Here is a 7,836-nt window from a genome sequence, read left to right as displayed (position 1 = left end):
CGAGCCAATCAACAAACAACGCTCTTTATACGCCGGCGCAAACACTACCAGATGCATGCGCCGAAAACTCGGAACCAATAGAGAGCGCATATCCTGCGATGACTCCTACACGCGCAGGCGCAACACGACGCTACTCCTACACCGAGATCAGTCATTGGGCCCAAAAGAGGGAGGCAATTTCCTCGTATAAATAGAGAAGACAGTGGAAAATAATAAGAATTAAAATATTAGTTCCCTCCAAAATTCCAAACCACATCAAGGCAGCTTCAACCAGCTCCTTAGCTCTCTCATTCAAGGCAGCTTTAAACAGCTCCTTGATCTCCTCGTTCAAGGCAACTCTAAACAGCTCCTTGATCCCTTCGGTCCAGGTAGCTTTAGCCAGTTCCTAGGTCACTACAAACCATGGCAGCTCTAACCAGCTCCTTGGATCCTCAGAGTCGAGGCAGCTTCAATCAGCTCCTCGATTACCGACCGAGGCAGCTTCAACTAGCTCCTTGGCCTTTCCTCGACCCACATCGTCACTGCCATCTGCTCAAATTAAGAATAATTAATATTCTGTCTCTACAGACTTTCGTAATAAGTATCAATTCGTAAAGTGATACGAATCTATCACGTATAATATGTCAACCCCTTTTCATAGGCCGAAAGACAATAAAATAAACGTTTGCTTCTACATTACAATAGTTTGTGTTTAAGTTTATAGTACACACATGCAAATTTATGAAAAAATCGATTAATATTTGATACGAAAAATCAACAAAAACATGTCATCTCCCAATATATCTTTTAAATAAACAGATGCTTTCAAAAACTGTTTACGTAATCTGATTCGTCATTTGAAAACACGTACTCCCCAACTGACATTGTTTACTTATGTCGAATAGTTTCTGAGATATAAGCAAAATGTTTTCAGAATAATATTAACATTCATAATAATAAAAATGCAATTCCATGGCAAAAAACTGAAGGGATTTGCTCTTCCCGCGCTTCGACTAATGACAACTGAGTTGCGAGAATCGATTGTCACTATCGATTGATCCATTCTTTTTCTTTCGGCAATCACGTGCGCGACCAATGTATTCGGCAACGGAAGCTGTGTCATTTGTATTTGTATCTTTTTAGTTTATAGTATGTAACAAACAACCTATTCTTAAATTAACAATAAATATACAGAGTTCTAAAACAAGGTCGGTGGTCTGTTTTCTCTTACAAAAAGTATGACTTTAAGAAAAATTTGTTCCATGTTACAATATTTTCCACTTCTGTTGGATATACAAACGCACATTTTATTGTCCATGCGTGCATGTTCAAAAATAAAATAAGAAATGAGGCTATGCTGCTGCACTCTCCTGTCTACGTACTTATTATTATTGTGTGTTAAAACCATGTTCATGCACGTGCGTCTCACGTGCTCCGTTTTTTTTTCTTTGTAACATATATTAAATTTATTTACTCATGACTTATATCATCATTATATTATTCAAGTAAATAACCAAAAATTTCGAACCAAACAATACTTTCCTCTGACATTTGTTTCTATCACACACAATGAATAAAATATTTAAGATGCCTAAGTTAGATGGAATACCCTCTATACCAGTGTTGGTTATACAGTGTATTTTAGCTGAAAGTATTGGAAATAATTTCGATAATTATTGAAAAAGTTTTGTTTAAATAAAATAGTATTTGAAGATTTATTTTACATCTATTACGATACTTAGGCTGATGTATTGTAAGCAGTTGATTATGAAGTCAACATGAACAGTAATTAATTTGTATTTGAGAGACAGCGGACTCCTCACTCGCGCACCGCGAGTAGTGTAGTAATTGACCGCCGCAGCCGCGAGGCGGCTACCGCGATACTCGCGCTCTCACAAGTTAACTTGCGACATCACAAGAATATATAGGTCGCTTCCCATTGCTGTAACGGGCTCGTTCGGTCAGACAATCACGAGAACACGTAGGAGCAGCTCCACTACTGAACAGAACTCTACTCGTTGTTACATACAACTCGGCCAAATATAAACAGTACAGACATTTGTCCGGTAAAAGTTAATTAATCGAAAATTCTAGAGAAAAAGTTACCGCCCAAGGGCAAACTGCCTCTGGGCAGAGTTCTCAACTCAAAGGACGCTTCCGGCCTGTATAAGGCAAAGAAGGCAAAATTTACGGATCCGACGACGATCGCACTGAAGGCATTCAGGAGCCAGTTTGAGTTTATGAGGGCCTCAACTCCAAAGGATTTGGTTATGGAGACCATACGGAACACACCAAAACAAGTTACTATAAATGATATGAAGGAACAGCCTAAGTTTAATATAATCTTCCTTCCGCCTCGGGGATCAAACTAATCAATACACAAAACAGAGCCTCATCCACCAATATGGAATATGAAAACATTCCGAACATTGCAACACACAACCGATTTGACATATTGAATTCCTTCATCACTCCGACTTCTGTCACTCCCGAGAACACCAACCTCATTCGTCAGACAGTTAGCTAGATACTAAAGGAGAAAAACCTCCCCCTATCTACGTGAAAAACTTTGATGGAGACATCGTGAAATTATCCAAGTCACTAGAGTCAAATTACGGAAAAGAATTTAATCTCGAATTTCTGGATAATCAGGTTAGAATCCAACTAACAAAGATCGACGACTTCACTAACCTGAAACAAAAATTGATTGCAGGAAGCACACCTTTTCACACTTTCACATTAAACTCTCAGAAACATTCAACTGTTGTGCTGAAGGGTCTGGCTAAAGTTCCTATTGATACCCTAAAGGAAGAAATTGTAAAATACGGTCTAACACCTACTCACGTTTCCGTCCTCAGGCCAGCCAAAAACACCTCTGTCTACTGCTCATACAAAATCTCACTTCCCATGGGAACATCTCACAATGAAATAAATAAAATCAGATACATTTTCTACACCAGAGTGTACTGGGAAATATTCAACTCAAAAAAGTCGTACGCCCAATGTTTTAGATGTCAGTCCTTTGGACACTCCTCGGCTAACTGTAACTTGTCCCCAAAGTGTGTAAAGTGTGCAGGTAATCATCTTACCAAGGAATGCACGAAAGTCCCAGAGACCCCCCCCCCCAGTATGCTCCAATTGCTCAGGTAACCACACAGCTAATTACTCCAAGTGTCCTGCCCTTGAGAAATACCTAACTCGAAGAAATGGTAAAGGAGGACAACGTGTGCAAGGGTTAGAAGCCCCAGCCATAAATTAAGAAAACTTTCCAACCCTTCCTGAAACTAAACATTACATGCCACCCTCTTCAATGGCTATGTATAAACTACCAGTCTCATACAAAGAAGTACTCCACCCTTCTTCAATTGGATCTTCACCAGCTACTCCTGGCACCAACTCCATCATGGAAACCTTCAACGTGTGCAAAGAAATTAACAATATCTGCAATATGGACGCTCTTCTCAATGCAGCCAAACTGCTTCTTTCTAAGTTAAAAAATTGCAGCTCCAACGCTGAAAAACTCATGGCATTTTTTGAAGTGGCTCAGACTCTCGACTAATGTCAGCTCTTCCTAACTTCTTACTCTGGAACGCTGGTTCTCTAAACAAAAAAAGGAACGAACTTATGCTTGTGCTACAGAATAATGAAATTCATATAGCTCTCATAACCGAGACTTGGCTCAACCCAAATACTGACTTCTCCATACCTGGCTATAAGGTTGCAAGGAAAGACAGAGGAACCAACTCAAGGGGCGGAGTGGCAATACTGATCCACAACTCTCTCTCTTTTACCACCATCTCAAATCCATATCTGGACACTAACTCGTCCTTTGAGAGCATCTTCATCAAGTGCTCACATCCATCCATTTACATAGGGGTGGTATACAATCCGCCTAATAATAATTTAAGCTCTGCAGATCTTGATGCATTCACTGGGATAGGATCCCCATTCATAATTGGCGGTGACTTCAACGCGAGGCACACGTCCTGGCGAAACTGCTCCAATAATAAAAGTGGTATTACACTTTACAATCACGCCAATAGAGGTCCCTATTAAATTATCGCTCCACAAAAGTTCACCTTTCAAAATGCACCTACACAAAATCCGTCTACACTGGATATCTTCTAGGTTCATCATAAAAAATACACTGAGTGTGAAGTCAAGGATGACTTTACAACGCAACATAGGCCAGTTGTCCTACGGCCCACTGAAAACGCAATGAGCCCTCCTGGATGGACTAGAAACACGGACTGGGAAAAATACAATCTGATTACTAACAATTACAAACTCCAGACTCATCTCACCACAGTAATCGACATAGACAACTGCATCACCAATTTTAACAAATTTATCAACACCTCTGCTAGAAAGGCCTCGGAAGCCATTCCCACCAACGATGGCATATCCATGGACTCCCTATGAACGACATACATTCGCCGGAAGGGAAAAGCCAGGAAAAACTGGCAGAAGACTGGTAATTTATATTTTCATTCAGTCATGAAGTTATACTCCAACGAAATTCTAAAGCGAATTTCTAACATCCGCTCTGAAAAATGGAACTCCCATCTCAAATCTCTGGATAAGGCTGATCCAACCTTCTGGAGAGCCTACAAAGTTTTAACTCACACTCCCACAATTATTCCACCCCTCAACGTAAACGAAGCACTCACTCCGGGCGACAGAGAGAGAGAGCAGACGCCCTGGCAACCTCCTTCGCGGCACCCATTCCCAGCAATTCATGCTCGCAGTCACCTCACGAGCAGGAAGTCCAGGAATTCATGGATTCGGTCAAATCTGACACCATCGATAAACCACTAGAAATCTTCCAAGTGAAATTCAACGAGATCTGCGCTGCAATCAAAAGACTCCCTGCCAACAAAGCACCTGGACCAGAGGGCATCACTGCCAAAATGCTACAGTTCGCCTCTAAAAAGATTATTCTACAAATATACTACTTATTTCGAGCCTCAGTCACCCTCTCATATTTTCCAAACTCTTGGAAAATAGCAAGAGTGATACCCATTCCAAAGCCTGGGAAACCCAAAAACGAAACAGATAGCTATAGACCAATCAGCTTACTGCCGATCTTGGGCAAAGTCTTCGAGAAGTGCATCCTCAACTTAATGAATCAACACATTCAGGACAAAAATATACTCATTAACGAACAATTTGGTTTTATATCTGGACACGCCACGATCCATCAACTCATACGAGTTGCTTCGGCCATAACTCACGAACTCAATGTTGGCAGACTGGCTGCCATGGTCCTTCTGGATCTCACAAAAGCATTTGATTCTGTCTGACACGACGCCCTTATCTACAAACTAAACAAATGTGGATTCCCTATGGTTATAATTAAACTTCTTCACTCTTACCTAACTCAAAGAGGGATTTTTGTCTCCATCCATGGCAAGAGATCCGGCACGTACACCCTCACATCAGGAGTCCCACAGGGTTCCACACTGGGATCTTTATTGTTCTCACTCTTCATAAATGACATCCTAAGAACGTTCGGCTTCCTGTTGTCATTGTATGCTGATGATACAGCCTTAACCGCGTTCTCATGGAAAACCACAGCATTATTGTCGAAGATACAAGCATATCTCAATGACATCCTGGATTATTTTACCTCCTGGAAACTTACAGTAAACCCCTCCAAAACCCAGGCAATCTTCTTTAATTCAATAGGGGCTCCTCCTCCGGCCGATACACTCAAGATTGGAAACAACAGCATTGCGTGGTCATCAGAAGTCAAATATCTCGGAATTATCTTTGATAAAAGATGCTCCTGGCAGCCTGCAATCAACGACAGAGTCAAAAAAACCAGAAAAGCAGCTGCAGCAATCAAAAAATATCTCGCTCCATCTTCACGACTTAATCTAAAACTCAGGATTCACAAAACCTGTACACGTCCAGTCCTTCTTTATGGACATCAGATCTGGGCATGCTCCGCCAAAACCAGTCTTAAAAACATACATTACACCCAAGGAAAAATCCTGAGAATGATCACAGGAAAGTCTAACACATATTCAACAACACAGCTACACAAGGACACTGACACGGAGCCCGTACTGAACCACATCAGAAGATCCATTAACAAATACTCAGTCAAAAACCATCAAAACCCGCTAGTCAAGATCACTGGCACGTACGATTTACATCGTATTCCATACAAAGTTAAATACCCTTTTCCCCTCATGATGAGAACATAACCTATCAAGCACTTCATATTGACCTCAATTTTATAACTCCCTAACAATCTCACACTCCCTAATGCTACTCACTCTTTGATTAAACAATACTCGGGTTTTTGAACATTTTTCCCGGCTTCAACTTAAAGCATTCACTACTAGGACATCAAGACGGTAATCCCATACCAATCAGCTACTGACTGCTGGTAAGGGGGCGCTGCAGTTCCCAGGAACGGCACAACACACTTAAGGAACACGTCACAAAAAAAAAAAAAGCTGTAACGGGCTCGTTCGGTCATAAATTGTGCGTGCTCGGCGAATTTTGTTCGAAAAGACGTTCCCACTAGGCGAGCATAGGTGCATGGTCGCTTTGGGTCTGCCGGGCTCGTTTGGTGATTAAGCAGATCATGGTGCAGGCTCGCTGGGTACTTCAGACCCTCCTGCTCGTAGAGTTGACACTTTCAAGTGGACGGCGATCGCGCTCGCGACCCGAGCTTACAGTAATGGGAAGTGTTTAAAATACATTTAAATTTCGAAGCATTGTTTCGTCCGCGAGAATCACAGTACGTTAACGTGCTGTGACCGACCGAAGGTCGCCTTCGGTAGGAAATTCAGTTGCGTTGACAATAAACTCGGTACATTCGAATTGCGACTCGTTTTTCATCCGATGCGGTTGAAGTTCGAACAGGTGAGCGATTACGATCAGCTGTTTGAATCTCAGGCCCGATAACGAGTGGGGGTATCGGAGCCTGACAAAGAGAGAGAGCAAAATCGGTACATTAGACAAAGAGAGACAATGATAAGCGAGCGCCGCGTAGCGGATTTTCGGGGACTCCGCGATTTTCGCGGAGCGTCTCGCGCTCGCATGTCGAAGTCAGTCTTGCACCGAACGCTCGCACGGTAGCAAGGAACAGCATTTATAGAAGAGTCTGCTGAGTTAGGAAATTTGGGCACCAAGTTCCTTAGCTCGTGACGCCTTCTACGCTGTATTATCGCACTACAGCTCGCCATAGCTCCCTTCGAGAACCACGTATTACACGTGCGAAGGAAAAGCGATTGTTTAGTCGCGATAAATTTAAAAGACGAGTAACTGCGCTCTTGGAATCGGTGGCTACCTCGATTCCCTGAGCTTGCTATTCGTCGGAGGAGCAATCAAGACCTCTTCTTGGTTGAGCCCCGATATTGGCACCAACAGAGAGGGTAAACGTAAGTGTATCACCTCTGCGTTGCCCGCGTTGTATCACCCGTTTAGCAGCAGCCCGCGTACGACGAATAGATGCGTACGTTGCGGTGAACGGTGAGTGCTACAACCTCTGGCCTTTATCCGCCGCCAAGGCTAGCTAAAGCTAGTACCGAGGGTCGAACGCTCGCGAATCTCGGCTTACAACCGTGATTCGCACGAGGCAAGCCTTCTTGGAAGGCAGGTTGAGCAGAGACAAGGAGGATCCCTCCTCTCTGCACACTCGTCTGCCGACGCCTTCTTCAGAGCGAAGAAACGTCGGTATTACAGTCCGCTACATTACCTTAACGATTCGTCAAGGTACTGCTCCCCCCTCCACGTAGGCTCGTTTCGAAGCCTGGAGTCGGGAAGACAACGGTTTGGCTTGAAAGCAATACGCTCGCTGACCAGTGCGGTTTCGCCGCTCTTTTCTTTTCCAGACGCCAG

Source organism: Calliopsis andreniformis, unplaced genomic scaffold (genome assembly GCF_051401765.1).
Source record: "Calliopsis andreniformis isolate RMS-2024a unplaced genomic scaffold, iyCalAndr_principal scaffold0048, whole genome shotgun sequence".
Lineage (NCBI taxonomy): Eukaryota > Metazoa > Arthropoda > Insecta > Hymenoptera > Andrenidae > Calliopsis > Calliopsis andreniformis.
This window is presented reverse-complemented; position numbering follows the sequence as displayed.